The following is a 17,608-nucleotide window of genomic DNA, read 5'->3' on the forward strand; positions in this document are numbered from 1 at the left end:
CTCTGAGAGAAATCTATTCAGACCTTCAATCCATGCAGCTGAATTTTAGGAATCTTTTGATTGTAATAGTGCTGAGAAGCAATGTTAAAATAAGAAGATATAAGTGATAGGTGACTCTTGGTGTGCCTAAGACTTGTGCTGATTTATATCAAGGTTTTAACATGTAAAAGATCTGAAAGGTATTCGTCTTGGTTCACTAACAGCTTTTAGGCTTTAGACTATTTGTTAAACTGATGCATGATGTGAAATAGTGCCCGCAATGTAACCCAGCAGGAGAAGAGGAAATCGGGGAATGTGTCACCTCAGCTGCTAAATGCTCTTTATGCCACCATTTTGTCCGCATTATTCCAGAAGATACTAGCTTTTGATTTTTTAGTCCAAATTTTGATGTCTTGATGCCATGCCTAAGTGGCCATTCCTTGAGCTCAGAACTGCCTATTAAACCTTGTTCTTAACCAATGATAAGTAGCTTTTCTAGTGAGAATCACTGGAGAGTAATCAGGAACTTAATGGCTCATTTCTTTTTTTAATTTGCTAGCCCAGGGTTAATCCATTGTCTCAGAAGAGATTTGGAATTAATCTTAGAACTACTTAGTCTCAGTGGTTCAGACCACATCTTTCTTTCTTTGATTATTTGGTTTATTGAGCAAATTGAACTCTCTAGAGACTAGCAATAACATCCTCATTTGGCCTTTAAGCTTATTTGTCCCCATATCGATAATATGCAGCATTGTTTGATCTTCTCTACATGTGTACAAGGGAGGTCCCATCAGCTGGCGTTGTACAGTAACCCTAACTTGTCCTGAACAGGTTTAGTAAGGAGCGTTCTCACTGTGGTTGTTCAAAGGCCAACATTCGACAGGTGGTGGGGTTTGTAATAATGAACTTGTTCCTGACAGTGTATGTCCAAATTTCTTCCAGTCTGGGTTGGGACAGTTGTTGAAACACTCCTTCACAACAGATGACTTTGAATCCATCTTGGATAAGGGAGAAGAACATGGGAAGACTAGCCAACAAACTACCACAAGTCTCAGTTCTAGCCTCAACACCATATATTATATACACAAATGACCAGCCAACAGTCGCATCTCTCAAGTCCTTAAGTTCTGATGCAATCTGTTGTGCCCTTCAAACTCCATCCTTTTACACCCATGCACCGGATCCTTAACAATGTTGATGGATGAGTGCATCACAAATATATCTTGCTCTGAATCCGTCTGATCTAGTATCTAGTATGTTCCACCTCCACAATGCCAGTGCCAAAAAAAAAGCATAAATCTACATGGATGGACAGAAACTCAAGTATGATCCCAGTCCAATATACTTGAAAGTTACTGTAATTACATTGTCATCCTTCCAGGAACGTCAGAGGGAAACTGCAGCCAAAAAAATCAAACTAGTAATAAACTACTAACCAAACTTTCTGGATCTATATGGGGTGATGCTGTTACAACACTCCAAACCTCCACTTGCCCTGAAGCAACTGCCTTGGGCTGAACTTGCTGTGAGTCTCTCTGGAAGAAAGCAGAAACACTTTAGGGATGTCCTCAGATGTGAATCAGTTGTGGAAATCCCTGGCTTGTGGAAAAATAAAATGGAGGTGATTTTACTAAGGAAAATGCAAGACTATATCAGGAGCATGAAACCAAGGTACTAGAGTGTGTGCATTAATCTCCAGGTGTTTCGCCTGCTTGACCCTTCAAGCACAATCTACCCCACATGTGGCAGATTCTGCATTGTGCTTATCAGCCATCTCTGGACTCATGGAATCATGGAGAAAGTAAGGTATGATTGACCCTGAGGCACTGGCTAAGGAAGAAAAGTGTATTTGCTTATGACCATCATGAAAAATTCACATTTGACCGTACCATCCTAGGTTCAATGTTGCTGAATTATCTAGTGTCAGGTGGAGGAGAAATAGACCATGCTTCTATTAATCACAATGTTTTGTGAGTGCCTTGGGTTTTGAGAGAGCATTCACCAGTGTTTGCAGGCTTGATGTTGTGTGGTAGTTCCTACTAATGAACCAGGATGATGCAGATATTGAATCAGCATGGACTTATCCCTATGTTACCATGATTAACTGTCATGCCTGCATTTAGTATCAATGCCTGGAACAACTGAGTGCCATACTGTAAGACATCTGATAGCTATGAGGTTCTGCTCCAGTAATAAGAAGTATCCTTGAGAGAAGATTGTAGTGGTAAAGTGAATATTTCCTATTCCCATACAGCATGCCACATAATTTAATGAACAGCAGAATTGAATTTACCCAAGCTTTTGAATTACTGTAATTGCATTTGGATAGCACCTTTCACAACCAATGAAGTTTGTTTACTGATGTGTATTCCTGCCCTAACATAAGAAATGCAACAGCTAACTTGTTCGCAGCAAGGAACCACAAATTTGTTAATAACCAGGTAATCTGTTGTTTTAATAATGCTGGTTGAGTCATAAATATTGACTGTACTCTTCAGACTAATGCTGAGGGATAGTTTCTAGCCACTCGAGGGCAGATGAGATCTTGATTTTGTGAAGTGGCTTGTTTGTAAAGCAGATTAATTGAAAGGACCTGGTTAGCATTTTCAATACAGACCTTTTATCTGTTTCGACTTGTTTCCTTTGGTCTGAAATTTCAAAACCAAGACAGTCTAAGAGCAAGGATGCTATGTTGACGTGGAAGCCATCTTCCCATCAGGAAATTACGGAGTTGCTGTGGGAGACCTCAACATCGACTATGGACCCCATGAAGTCTCGTGATTTCAGGTTAAACATGAGCAAGGAAACCTGCTGATTAACATATACCAGCCTCCCTCAGCTGATGAATCGGTACTCCTCCTTGTTGAACAACACTTGGAAAAAGCACTGAGGCTGGCAAGGGCACAAACTGTGTAGAAAGTGAGGACTGCAGATGCTGGAGATCAGAGTCAAGAGTATGATGCTGGAAAAGCACAGCAGGTCAGGCAGCATCCGAGGAGCAAGAGAATCGACGTTTCGGGCATAAGCCCTTTATCAGGCACAAACTGTACTTTCAACGTTCATCATCAAGAGTGGCTCAACAGCAGCACCACTGATCGAGCTGGTCAGGTCCGAAAGGGCATAGCTGCTAGACTGGATCTGCAGCGGTGGTGAGGGAACGAATAAGAGGGCAAAACATACTGACCTCATCCTTACGAATCTACCAGCTGCAGATGCATCTGTCCATAACAGTATCGGTAAGAGCGACCACCACACAGTCCTTGTGGAAACAAAATCCTGCCTTCACATGAAGAATACCCTCCATTGCGTTGTGTGGCTCTATCACCATGCTAAATGGGACAGATTTCGAACAGATCTAGCAACTCAAGACTGGACATCCATGAGGTGCTTTGGACCATTAACTGCAGAATTGTACTCCACAACCTGTAACCTCGTGGCCCTACATATCCCCCACTCAACCATTACCATCAAGCCAGAGAATCAACTCTGGTTCAATTGAGAGTACAGGAGGGCATGGCAGGAGCAGCACCAGGCGCACCTGAAGATGAGGTGTCAACCCGGTGAAGCCACCAAACAGGGCTACTTATGTGCCTTACAGCATTAGCAGTAAGTGCTAAGCAATCCCACAACCAATGGATCAAATCTAAGCTCTGCAGTCCTACCACATCCAGCATGATTGGAGGTACATAACCAAACAATTCATGGGAGGGGGAGGCTCCACAAATATCTCCAACCTCAATGATGGAATAGCCGAGCACATCAGTATAAAAGAAAAGGCTGAAGCTTTCGCAGCAATCTTGAACCAGGAGTGCCAAGTGAATGATCCATCTCAGCCTCCTCGAGTTGTCCCCAGCATTACAGATACCTGTATTCAGCCAATTTGATTTACTCCATGTGATATCAAGAAACAGTTCGAGGCTCTGGATATTGCAAAGGCTACAGGTCCTGACAACATTCCAGCAATAGTACTAGAGACTTGTGCTCCAGAACTTGCCGCTCCCCAAGCCAAGTTGTTCCAGTACAGTTGTAGCACTGGCATCCACCTGACAATGTGGGAAATTGCCCAGATACCTTCTGTACACAAAAAGCAGGACAAATCCAACCCAGCCAATTACCGTCCCATCAGCCTACTCTCAATCATCAGTAGAGTCATAGAGATGTACAGCATGGAAACAGACCCTTCAGTCCAACCCGTCCATGCCGACCAGATATCCCAACCCAATCTAGTCCCACCTGCCAGCGCCCGGCCCATATCCCTCCAAACCCTTCCTATTCATATACCCCTCTAAATGCCTCTTAAATGTTGCAATTGTACCAGCCTCCACTACATCCTCTGGCAGCTCATTCCATACATGTACCACCCTCTGTGTGAAAACGTTGCCCCTTGGGTCTCTTTCATATCTTTCCCCTCTCACTCTAAACCTATGACCTCTAGTTCTGGACTCCCCAACCCCAGGGAAGAGACCTTGCCTATTTATCCTATCCATGCCCCTCATAATTTTGTAAACCTCTATAAGGTCACCCCTCAGCCTCCAACGCTCCAGGGAAAATAGCCCCAGCCTGTTCAGCCTCTCCCTGTAGCTCAGGTCCTCCAACCCTGGCAACATATTTGTAAATCTTTTCTGAACCCTTTCAAGTTTCACAACATCTTTCCGATATGAAGGAGATCAGAATTGCACGCAATATTCCAACAGTGGCCTAACCAATGTCCTGTACATTGAAGGTATTATCAACAATGCTATCAAGCAACATCTGCTCGTTGACGCCCAGTTTGGGTTCCTCCAGGGCCACTCAGCTCCTGACCTCATTAGCCTTGGTTCAACATGGACAAAAGAGCTGAATTCCAAAGATGAGGTGAAAGTGAAAGCCTTTGACATCAAAGCTGCATTCGACCGAGTGTAGCATCAAGGAGCCCAAGCAAAACTGAAATCAATGGGTATCAGGGGTCAAACTCTCTGGTGGTTTGAGTCATACCTGATACATGGGAAGATGGCCATGGTTGTTTGTCAGTCATCCCAGTTCTAGGACATCTCTGCAGGAGTTCCTCAGGGTAGTATCCTAGGCCCAAACATCTTCAACTGCTTCATCAATGACCTTCCCTCCATCATAAGGTCAGAAGTGAGGAGGTTCGCCGATGATTGCACAATGTTCAGCACCATTTGTGAAGACTCAGGTACTGAAGCAGTCTGTGTCCAAATGCAATAAGATCCAGACAATATCCAGGTTTGGGCTGAAAAGTAGCAAGTAACCATTTGCACCACACAAATGCTAGTCTTATGCCCATTACCAATGAGACAATACAATATTGGCCCTTGACATTCAATGGTGTTACCATCACTGAATCCCCCAATATCAACATCCTGGGAGTTATCATTGATTAGAAACTGGACTCCCCACGTAAATGCAATGGCTAGAACTGCAGGTGAGAGGGTAGGAATACAACAGCAATAACTCACCTCTTGACTAGATGTAAGTTTGCTCGCTGAGCTGGAAGATTCGTTTTCGTATGTTTTGTCACCATACTAGGTCAAATCAGTGAGCGTTCGTTGAAGTATGGGTGTTATGACCCACTTTCTATTTGTGTGTTTCGGTTTCCTTGGCTTGGTGATGTCATTTCCTGTTCTTTTTCCTCAGAGGGTGGTAAATGGGGCCCACGTCGATGTGTTTGTTGATAGAGTTCCGGTTGGAATGCCATGCTTCTAGGAATTCTCGTGCATGTCTCTGTTTGGCTTGTTCTAGGATGGATGTGTTGTTCCTAGAATGGTAACAGAATGTCTGAAAATGAACCTTCCAGCTCCATGATAAAAATTATATCCAGAACCTCAATCTGAGCTGCAAATCTTATCAAAACTCGCTATCACCACTTGACTGCCGAAATCATGTCCGCCGAAATCATGTCCACTGAAATCATAAGGCACAAGTCAAGAGTGTGATGGAATACTCCCCACTTGCCTGGATGAGTGCAACCCAATAACACTCAAGAAGCTTGACACCATTAGGGACAAAGCAGCCCACTTGATTGGCATCACATCCACTCCCTCCTCCACCGATGCTCAGTAGCAGCAGTGTGTACTATATACCTGATGCACTGTAGAAATGCACCAAAGATCCTCAAACCCATGATCACTTGCATCTAGAAGGACCAGGGCAGCAGATACATGGGAACACCAACGCCTCCAAGCCACTCACCATCCTGACTTGGAAATATATTGCGGTCCCTTAACTGTCATTGGGAATCTTGGAATTCCATCCCTAATGGCATTGTGGGTCAACCCACAGCAAGTGGACTGCAGCAGTTCAAGAAGGCAGGTGGGGCAATAAATGCTGGCCAAACAGCGATGCCCACACCCCACTAAAGTGAATTTTTAAAAAAAAGGCTTACAGTCCTTTTGTGACTAGCTAGTAATTTAGGTCTGTCCCCTCAGATTGTATGAAACGTGAGTTGTTTAGGTTGGTTTTCATGCTTTTCTTTCATAGAACTAACTACATGGAGAGCTATTTCAAACGTTGTTCTCTGGCTGTAAAAGGCTACATCTCCAACAGATGAATCTCAAGTCACCCTATAGTACAGGTAACTTTTTTCCCCCTATAGTAATTATATTTGTATATTGTCTGCTCTGTAGATTTAACCTGAGTTGAATTTTGCAAGATGTGAGAGCACATGGCAGAACACTTTATTTTGTTCAGGGTGCTGACTTTTTCGTCACCTATTTGCACACTGTCCCCAAGGTGTGATTGTGTGGTTTGGGCCTCCATCTTTAAAGATGTGAAACTCCTGATAAAATCCTGTTTCTCTTCTGCATCCCAGGAATTCCAGGTGAGGCCTTGGTCTCTCTTGACTGTGATGCTTTCTGTAGGCAAATAGCCTGCCAGCACTTCTTTGTCTAGGCTCCCCTTGGAAAAGTGTGTGCTAAGGGAAATTCAATCTCTGCATGAATCAGCCTTCAGGAAAGGCTAATTAAACTTATTGTTAACCTGAATAGATCACAGGGTGATGGTTCTCATCAATGTCGGATAGCATGATGATTACATTGGCCAAAGTTTTAATGCAAAACATTTTCTTGGGAAATGTGAACCCTTGAGAGTTGTTCTTTTTTAGTTCGATGATCGCCAATTAAAAAATTAAGCTAACATTTTTAAATGTACATAGGCAAAAAATGTGATTTCAATTAATTTCCACATCCTTGAGGCCTAACTGAAGCGTACAGTCTGTCAAACTGCCTTCAATGTCTGCTTCTGAGCAACTTAGCTTTCTGTGTGTCAGTTCTATTATAATAGGTTTCAGTCCAAAACATTTTGCACATAGTGAATTCTTATGGGTAGAGCTCAGTACTGGACGTTTTAAATTGCTCACTTATGGGGTGGCATGGTGGCTGAGCAGTTAGCACTGCTGCCTCACAGCACCAGGATCCCAGGTTCGATTCCAACCTCTGGCAACTGTGTGTGTGGAGTTTGGAAATTCTCCCCGTGTCTGCGTGGGTTTCCTCCGGGTGCTCTGGTTTCCTCCCACAGTCCAAAGATGTGCAAGCCAGGTGAATTGTCCAGAGTGTTAGGTGCACTAGTCAGAGGGAAAGGGGTTTGGGTGGGTTACTTTTTGTAGGGGCGGTGTGGACTTGTTGGGCCAAAGGGTTTGTTTTCACACTGTAGGGAATCTAATCTAATCTAATCTAATTCCCAGGAAAATATCTCACCTCATCTATCTCCTCATCACCCACACCTGTCTTATCAGGATTTGCACCATTTTGGTTTTATTTGACTCTTACGGTGCTGCTTTTTGCAATGAGAGGACTTAAAGACAACCTTGGCTTTGCAATTGATGTGCCCACCTCCCCATAACAACTCTCAGAATTTTTTTCCCTCCTCTCCCTTCCCACTTCCCCTCCCTTTAGCAAGAGCTAAAAGTCAGTCCTGACTAAAATTGACAGCTTGCCATGTTTGGAAATCTTCTGACTGGAGAATGGATCCGAGTGATGGGAAACTGAAATATATGTTTTGCTCTCCCTTAGGTGCGGCATTGTGCTAAAGTGCAGTTCCCACAGATACAACAACAGTGCCTTGTCAAAGTTTGCCATTTCATTGTGGTGGGCCTGTCATTTGACTTTTGTGGGTACCTTTTTCAGAAACATTGTGTACATGCCTGTAAGTTCACCTTTCCCTTCTTAGTGCAGAAGCTCTGAAGCTAAGAAAACTTTTTCAAAATTTTTGTTTTAATCAATTTTCTTGGTGGCTTATATTCCACTGACACAATACAGGGGAACCTCAATTATCCGAATGTGATGGGTGTGCACTGTTTCGTTCAGATAATCGATTATTTGGTTAATCGATTAAAGGCCTTTCCTCTGAGGCTCGGAGTTTTTAAAGTCTGAGCCTTGTTCAGGAGACTGCAGCAGCACAGCATGCAAGGCCCCGGCCCAAGCACTGGCCCCACCCACCACAATCTTCCGGCCCCCAACACCCCCCCGAAACCCGTCCAGCATTGTACCCCGTCCCCTCACCGGGGCAGCCAGACTGGACACCAGCAATAAGATTGCTGCTGCCGCCACCATTGTGGGGTAAGTCTCCAAACAGCGCGCGCACACACTCACACACTTTTTACTGCGACTTTTTGACAGGTTCTACCTCTGCCCTGTATAGGACAATGTTGGTCAAATTGTCTCGGGAAGGGGGTAGGGGTGAGAGTTTAGGGTACACTCCTCTGTAGAACACCAGGGAAAGGGTGGGGAGAGAAAGGGCAGGAGGTCAGTCATTTGAAGACTGTGCCTGTTTAATCACTGTAAACAAAAGATGTGATCACTGTTAGAAACGCTTATTTGATGTAATGTTTCTAATGGGACCTCAAGATCTCCTTCGGATAATCCAATTTTCGGATGTTTGGTATTCGGATAATCGAGGTTCCACTGTACACCTATCTGAACCTTGCCTGAGATAGCTTGTATGGCTGTTCAAATAGCTACTTACTGCCTCTTACCACCTCTGAAATGCAGTGGTAAATTTGTGAATCTGGGCAAAAAAGCTTGTCTTATTCCAAAATGTTGATTCTCTCAAGAAAGCATCAATCTATTTGCCAGCAATGTAATCTCATAGGTGAGGCAAAAAGTCAGACAATAGGTTGATATCAGTCCTATTTAACTAACCTAATTCCTATGGATTGCTGGAGCCAATGGCGAAAACAAGATGAAAATCTAGAAGGGTTAAGATACAGTATGTGAAAATAAACTGTTTGTAATGTCTCAAAAGCAGATAACCAAAGGGACACAATTTTAAAGTGACTGGTGGAAGAAATGGGTAGCATAAGGAAAGAGTTTTGTGCAGCATCTGATCACAATTTGGAATACACTGCTTGTTGTGGTCGATACAGATTCCATGCACTCTTCAAAGGTGAACTGGATAAAGACTTGAAGGAAAGATAATTGTGATTTGGAGAAAGAGCGGGTTAGTGGAACCAACCAGATTGCTTTGAAAGAACCAACATAGACTTATAGGCTGAATCGCCTCCTTCTGCATTTACTTTTGTCTTATGAAGAGAGGTTGAGTGAGCTAAGGCTTTTCACACTGGAGAGAAGGAAGAGAGATGACTTGAGAGGGCTGTACAAAATAATGAGGGGCATAGGTAGATGGCTAGAGACTATTCCCCAGGGCAGAAATGACTGTCAGGAGGGGTCATAGTTTTAAGGTGATTGGAGGAAGGTATAGGGGAGATGTCAGAGGTCGGCTCTTTACGCAGAGAGTGGTGGTGCATGGGTGCACTGACAGTGGTGGTAGTAGGGTCAGAGACATTAGGGACATTTAAGCGACTGTTGGACAAACACATGGATGCAGTAATTTAAGGGGTTTGCAGGTGACGTTGATCTTAGATTAAGATAAATGCTTGGCACAACATCGTGGGCTGAAGGGCCTATTCTATGTTCTATCCTTTACATTTAACAGTGCTGATGCTCAACTGCCAAAGACTTCATTGATCATTCTTTCCCTCTGTGTGAGTACCACACCAGGTGGTGCATGAACCGACTGAAGTGTCAGGGGAGCTTAAAAGAGATCTGTATTGATCTGACCTCTCCTACAAAGCTTTTTGGGGATTGGAACTCATACCACTGCCCCAATGATTGCTTCCAATTCACTTTTCCAATGCTGATTAAAAACACTGAGGGGAGTCCAAGCCTAGAGATTTTTCCAGTTTGTAAAATGTTTTTTTTCCTCAATGGATTGCACGAGAGTGTCTTCCACGACATACTGTGCTTGTGTCATCATTTGCTCTAGCCTGATCCCACAGCTGTGATTAAAAACACAGGGGACTGTAGAGAAGGAGAGGCCAAATGGCTTTCTTCTTATGGATGAGTCAGAGGTGGAAAATTCCACTCATCCACCAGCCGGGATTGAGTTCCTTCCCAGCCTCAGCATTTTTTTAAAAAAACAAAGCTGCTCATCAGCTTGTGATTAACACTAGTGTCATTATCCTTCCTGTTAGTGTTTGTGTCTAGAATTGTAGAATGATGCAGCACAACAAAGAGGCCATTTGGTCCATTGTGCCTCTTTGGTAGAGCTAGCCACTATTGCTCCCATGCCCTACAAATTACAAAATATTTTCTACCTCTGACCTTTCACAGTTGACTTATCATTTGTCTCATCACTGCCCTGCGCCTCTATCTCTTTCCTTTTTGTTATTTTAAAACTTTCTTTCAGTTGCCCCACTCCTCTCCCCCCCCCCCCCCCCCCTCCCCCTCCCCCAACCACCACCACCACAATTTTCATAATAGAGGCTTGATCTTTCGATGAGGGAGATCACTGAAATGTCATTGTGGTAGTGAATGACTGGAAAAACCGGTAACAAATATTACAAAGTATACAGAAAGAGGTTATTCAACCCAACAGATCCATCCTGATACTTATGCTTTACACAGGACTCCCCCACCACTCCTGTCCACCCAAACGTAGCAATATATTTGGTTTCTTTCTCACCCTTGCTTACCTAACTTTCCCTGAAATGCCAAACTGTAGTAGCAAGTTTATGTTCTCACCATTACTTGGGAGAAATGTTCCTCTTGTATTCCCTTTTTGGATTTACTAGTGAATACCTCATATTCTTGTCTCACCAACAAGTGGAAACATCCTGTCTTACAATCTAGTCGATAAAACTCTGATAATCTTGAAGTCATTTTTCCGGTCAAGCTTGTCATCTTTTCCAAGGTAGAGAATCCCAGCCCATTTAATCATTGGGTGAAATTCAGAATCCTTTAATTGAGTCTGTTGACAAAAGATATTTTTGTGAACCATGTGCCAAGTCTAACTGTTGCTGATAATATTCACCTAACCACCCAACTTTATTCCTGATTTCAGCAGAAGTGAATTCACTATAATTATCTCTGGAACCCATTTTAAGCTAATCATTTCAATAGCTTTGCAAAGAAGTGTTGGATCTAATGAAAGTGTGACTACTTTGCTGCAATGATTCATCAGAATGCATCGTTTTTCAATTGGCTGCATGCCAAAGAAGCAGCACTGGCCTAGTGTAAAGGCAGACTCATGACGCATTTGAAGAAGCAAAAACAAGTGGGCGGACTTGACAAACACATTCTCCCCATTTTGACATGGCTACTTCTTTACACCATCCTCTTAGCACAATCAAAGGAAGCACACTTTAGAATAGAATTAGCAGCCATTACAGAAGGAACACTAAAGCTGTAGGAAACATATGAAGATTCACCAGACAATACCAAGGTTAAGATACTCTTGCTTTGAAGAAAGATAGAAGGAGAGTTTCCAGAGGATACAGATTTAGATCATTCACAAAAGAAACAGGAGGAGCTGAGAATTTATTTTACCTTGGAGGCAAGTCATGATCTGCAGTGCAACATCTGAATGGATGATGGAAGAAGTCAATAATTTCAAAAGGACATTGGGTGTCTGTCTGAATTAGTTGTGGGAAAAGAGCAAGGAAATGGGTCTACTTGAATAATTCTTTTCTAGAATATATAATTCACAACCACATAAAATAGGTGAATAGCATAATTGTATTTAAAAGCAAGTTAGATGAGCACGGGAGGGAGAAAGGAATAGAAGGAGGAGGTATGTATGGTATGCGTTGGTATCATTTCGGTTGAAGTGCCTGTTTTGGTGCTATACATTCTGTGGATCCAACTGGAGCAGAAAAGATGAAAGAGAGATTTAATAGAAGTTCTCAGTTGGGAAAAAACTTTATTAGGATTAATGAAGAGAAGTATTTGCTCTGGTTGGAGAATGATAGAGTTTTAGTTGGGCTTCCAATTTAGCATAATTAGTGATGAGAGGATGGCAGGGACTTCATTTGAATTGTTGCAGCATGAAATGCTTTACTATGTACCATTTAACTTTGAAGTCTTTTGAGGAGCTGTCCTTGGATTCCCCTTCTGTTTCTGAGCTACCTGTTGTTACTCTATGGCATCATCCAAACAAACAGTGTGAAGTTCCATGTTTTCACTGCTGTCACCTATCTCTACCTCACCAACTTATTTCTTATCCCCTGAACTATTTCCAGTTTGTTACATTGCTTGTCTACTGTCCAGTGTTGAATGAAGAAAATTTTTTCCAGCTAAATATTAGGAAAACAAAGCCACTCTTTTTGGTCTGTACTAACAAGCTGTGTTCCTGAGCCACTGACGCATTCACTCACTTGTCCACTATCTGAGGTTGAACCAGACCTTTGGAACCAATGCTCAGTCTATTTTGTTTTGGTATGTGGACCTCTGAGGTCTGTGCACAGCATCAGCTTTTGAAACCAGAAGTCACTATGTCGTTATGCCAGTCAATATGCACTGAACCTTGGAGCACTCACTTAGAAGGCATATTTCAGCCTATATGACACTGAAATGAGTTTCTGACCACATATCCTCTCCATTACCAAGATGCCTACTTCCATCTTCCGATATTCCTCATTTCTACATCCACCTCAACTCATCTGCTATTGGAACACTTATCGGTGCCTTATCAATTACCCTTGGACAAAAAGATTCTAATGCAAGATTTCCAGAGACCTTGCATTCTCAAACTCTCAAATTCCCTCCATAAACCCCTCCACTCATTATGTCTTTCCATTTCAGATGATTAATTATTTGGTCCATTTAGGATCTGTTGGACTCTATACAATCGTTTGTATATCTTTACAAAAAATCATGATTTTTCTAAAGTATAATCCATTATGAGAGAGATACAAAGCCAGCAAAGGAGTTGAACGATGCGAATACTGCTAAGGATATGGAAATGAAAAAATTGGTGTTATTGCCCCCTTGTAAACTTTTTAATCCTATTGTACAAGTTAAAAAATGTAGCATGTTTAGTGTTTTAAGTTATGTATTATGCTGTGTTCTATTCAAAATTGTTAGTATTGGTAAGGCAATACATATTACTTATTACTATTCATTTTATATTTTCATATTACAGTTTTTCTCCTGTTTTTTTATTGGACATTCACCTGTACATCCCTTGGTATGAGATTAAAGCTAGAGAAGTGTATCTGAAGCAAATGGTGGGTTCAGAGGCTCACAGAATAGAATTCATCAAATGGTTATGGCAGAGAAGTCTCTTTCCCATCCCCCCTCTCTCTCCTCTCTCTCTCTCTCTCTCCTCCCCCCCCTCTCTCTCTCCTCCCCTCACACTCTCTCTCTCTCTCTCTCTCTCTCTCTCTCTCTCTCTCTCTCTCTCTCTTCCCCCCCCCCCCCCCACCCCTCCCCCCCGCAAGCATAAGAGGTACAGTTAGTAAGTTTGCAGATGACACCAAAATTGGAGGTGTAGTGGACAGCAAAGAGGGTTTCCTCAGATTACAACAGGATCTGGGCCAATGGGCAAAGAAGTGGCAGATGGAGTTTAATTCCGATAAATGCGAGGTGCTGCATTTTGGGAAAGCAAATCTTAGCAGGACTGATACACTTAATGGTAAAGTCCTAGGGAGTGTTGCTGAACAAAGAAACCTTGGAGTGCAGGTTCATAGTTCCTTGAAATTGGAGTCGCAGGTAGATAGGATAGTGAAGAAGGCGTTTGGTATGCTTTCCTTTATTGGTCAGACTATTGAGTACAGGAGTTGGGAGGTCATGTTGCGGCTGTACAGGACATCGGTAAGGCCACTGTTGGAATATTGCATGCAATTCTGGTCTCCTTCCTATCGGAAAGATGTTGTGAAACTTGAAAGGGTTCAGAAAAGATTTACAAGGATGTTGCCAGGGTTGGAGGATTTGAGCTATAGGGAGAGGCTGAACAGGCTGGGGCTGTTTTCCTTGGACTGTCGGAGGCTGAGGGGTGACCTTATAGAGGTTTACAAAATTATGAGGGGCATGGATAGGGTAAATAGGCAAAGCCTTTTCCCTAGGGTCGGGGAGTCCAGAACTAGAGGGCATAGGTTTAGGGTGAGAGGGGAAAGATATAAAAGAGACCTAAAGGGCAACTGTTTCACACACAGGGTGGTACGGGTATGGAATGAGCTACCGGAGGAAGTGGTGGAGGCTGGTACAGTTGCAACATTTAAGAGGCATTTGGATGGGCATATGAATAGGAAGGGTTTGGAGGGATATGGGCCGGGTGTTGGCAGCAGGGACTAGATTGGGTTGGGATGTCTGGTTGGCGTGGACAGGTTGGACTGAAAGGTCTGTTTCCATGCTGAACATCTCTATGGCTCTCTTTCTCCCCCCTCACCCATCTCGATCCCCCTCCCTCGATCTTTCTCTCTCTCTCTCTCTCCCTCCCTCTCTTTCTCTCTCTCTCTCCCTCCCTCTCTTTCTCTCTCTCTCCCTCTCTCTGTCTCTGTCCCTCTCCCTCTCCCTCTCTCTCTCTCTCTCTCTCTCTCTCTCTTCCCCCCTGCCTCCAGAAACTAAGATGTTGAACACTTGGATCAAATCTCATCTAAATCTTTTTCTTTAAGGAGAAGAGCACCAAATTATTCAGTCTATTCATAGAATTGAAGTGAGGGAAGTACAAAGTGCCATCTTCAAATTTGAGCTTAAGCTCTCCTCTAATAGTAGTTCCATTCTCGTTTTATAAGAAAATAGCACCATTTAAATAATGGGGCTGGAATCGCAATATAACCAATACATTCTTTGAAAGTTTGCGCTTTAGAAACAGTGTCTCTAATTTGTCACTCGTGTTCTCATGAATTTGCATTTGCAAAACGCACGTTGTAGCAGAATGACCTGTATACTTCTGTCAGCCTCCGATAGGCTAAAATCTTCGAGGAGAAAGTGAGGTCTGCAGATGCTGGAGATCAAAGTTGAAACTTTATTGCTGGAACAGCACAGCAGGTCAGGCAGCATCCAGGGAACAGGAGATTCGACGTTTCGGGCACAGGCCCTTCTTCAGGAATGAGCAGAGAGTGTTCAGCAGGAGAAGATAAAATGTAGGGAGGAGGGACTTGGAGGAGGGGCGTTGGAAATGTGATAGGTTGTAGGGAGGAGGGACTTGGAGGAGGGGCGTTGGAAATGTGATAGGTTCCAACGCCCCTCCTCCAAGTCCCTCCTCCCTACATTTTATCTTCTCCTGCTGAACACTCTCTGCTCATTCCTGAAGAAGGGCCTGTGCCCGAAACGTCGAATCTCCTGTTCCCTGGATGCTGCCTGACCTGCTGTGCTGTTCCAGCAATAAAGTTTCAACTCCGATAGGCTAAAACAAGCCAAATTTGTCCAGACCCTCCTGATAGTTAATGCATTCCAGTCCAGGCAACATCCTCATAAATTGCTTTTGCATCTTCTCCAAAGTCTCCATATCCTTCCTATACTGGGGCAACCAGAACTGTACATTGTACTCCAAATGTGGTGTAATTAAAGCCTTATACAACTGCAACATAACTTGCCATCTTCTTTAATCAGTGCGCTGACCAATGAAAGCAAGCATGCCTTATGACTGACCTTGTGTTGCCACTTTCAGGGAGCTATGCACTTGCACCCCAAGATTCCTCTGTATATCAATGCTCCTAATAGTCCTGCCATTTACTGAATAACTGTATACTGACTCGATGTTTCGACTTGTGACCTTCAGTGCTGCAAACTGTGTACTTGATATAACTGACATTTGTATGCCTTGCAAAAGGCTTGATCGCAGGGAGAAAATGGTGTGGGCAGATGAGAAGTTTGGGGTTCCAATCTAAGGGACAGTTATTGATGTTATTTTTTTCTTGGGATCCGTAATGCCTACAAATCATTGCAAATCATTCATGTTGATCAGTGTCCAGGAATACATCAGAATTGTGTGTGCATATGTGATGGGATGGCACAGGCATCTCAATACTGCTGTAAATTATCTTTGAATTAATTAACAAGTTATTGAAGAAGCCGTGGCCTAGTGCTATTATCACTAGACTAACTCAATTAATGTTATGGAGATCCCCATTCCTGATGATGGGCTCTTGCCTGTAACGTTGATTTTCCTGCTTCTTGGATGCTGCCTGACCTGCTGTGCATTTCCAGCACCACACTAATCTTGGCTCTAATCTCCAGCATCTGTAATCCTTACTTTCGCCTAATGTTCTGGAGACCCAGGTACAAATCACGCTATGGCTGATGGTGGAATTTGAATTCAGTAAAAAAAATTTGGAATTACGAATCTGCTTCAAAATTGTCAATTGTCGGGAAAACCCATCTGGTTCACTAATGACCTAATGAAATCTACCTGTGACTTCAATGTGGTTAACTCTCAACTGCCCTCTGAAATGGCCTAGCAAGCTACTCAGCTGTAACAACTGTTACAAAGTCTTAACGAAGAAATGAGACCGGAATGACCATCTGACGTTGACCTCGGCACTGGAACGAAAACAGCAAAAACAACCTTGTTGATTCTACAAAATCTTCCTGACTAACGTCTAGAGGCTGGTACCAAAATTGGAAGAGCTGAATCATAGATGAGAGAAACAACAGCCTGACAAAATGACCCTCACGGAATCTTACCTTACAGATAATGTCCCAGACACCACCATTACCATCTCTGGGTATATCCTGTGGCACAGTTGAGACGGAATTGCGTTGGGAATCCTCATTATTGACTTTGGACCCTATGAAGTCTCATTGCATCAGGTTAAACAAGGACAAGGAAGCCTCCTGCTGATTACCACATACAGTCGCCCCACAGCTAATGAATCAGTGCTCCTCCATGTTGAACAATACTTGGAAAGATGCATTGAGGGTAAGGAAGATGCAAAATTTACTCAGGGTGGAGGATTTCAGTGTTCACCACAAAGAGTGGTTTGACAACAAAACTACTGATTGAGCTGGTCAGGTTCCATGGGTGGGTCTGCAGCACGCGGTGAGGGAACCAATGAGGAGAAGAAATATACTTGACCTAATCTTTACCACTCTGCCAGCTGCAGGTGCCCCTGTCCATGACTATCAGTAAAAGTGACCACCACACAGTCCTTATGGAGACAAAATCATGTATTCACATTGAGAACACCCTCCATCATGATGTGTGGCGCTATTTCTGTGCTAAATGGGACAGAGCAGGAACAAAATCTACACTGAAATCTACCCGACAGTTTAGATAATTGTCCACCTGTGTCCTCTATACAAAAAGCAGAACAAATCCAACCTGACCAGTGACCACCCCATCAGTCTACTCTTGATCATCAGGAAAGTGATGGAAGGTGTCATCAACTGTGCTATCAAGCAGCACCTGCTCAGTG

The 17,608-nt window shown here is 43.2% G+C and overlaps 1 protein-coding gene across 11 annotated transcripts in view; it reads left to right on the forward strand.

The window, feature by feature from the left end:
- gatad2ab (GATA zinc finger domain containing 2Ab) overlaps nucleotides 1-17,608 on the forward strand; it is a 146,196-nt gene that overhangs the window by 34,344 nt on the left and 94,244 nt on the right. For 2 of the 11 annotated variants that reach the window (XM_087975934.1, XM_087975936.1), the window contains 2 exons: nucleotides 6,457-6,550; nucleotides 7,986-8,118. The exons of 7 other annotated variants lie outside the window; for them this stretch is intronic. The gene's annotated coding sequence lies outside the window, so the exon portion shown is untranslated. The remainder of the gene's footprint in view (nucleotides 1-6,456; nucleotides 6,551-7,985; nucleotides 8,119-17,608) is intronic. 2 more of the 11 variants (XM_087975933.1, XM_087975935.1) reach the window with 1 other exon arrangement.

The sequence above is a fragment of the Chiloscyllium plagiosum genome, unplaced genomic scaffold, assembly GCF_037043375.1.
Source record: "Chiloscyllium plagiosum isolate Xiang-an unplaced genomic scaffold, Cpla_swu_hap1 HiC_scaffold_28, whole genome shotgun sequence".
Lineage (NCBI taxonomy): Eukaryota > Metazoa > Chordata > Chondrichthyes > Orectolobiformes > Hemiscylliidae > Chiloscyllium > Chiloscyllium plagiosum.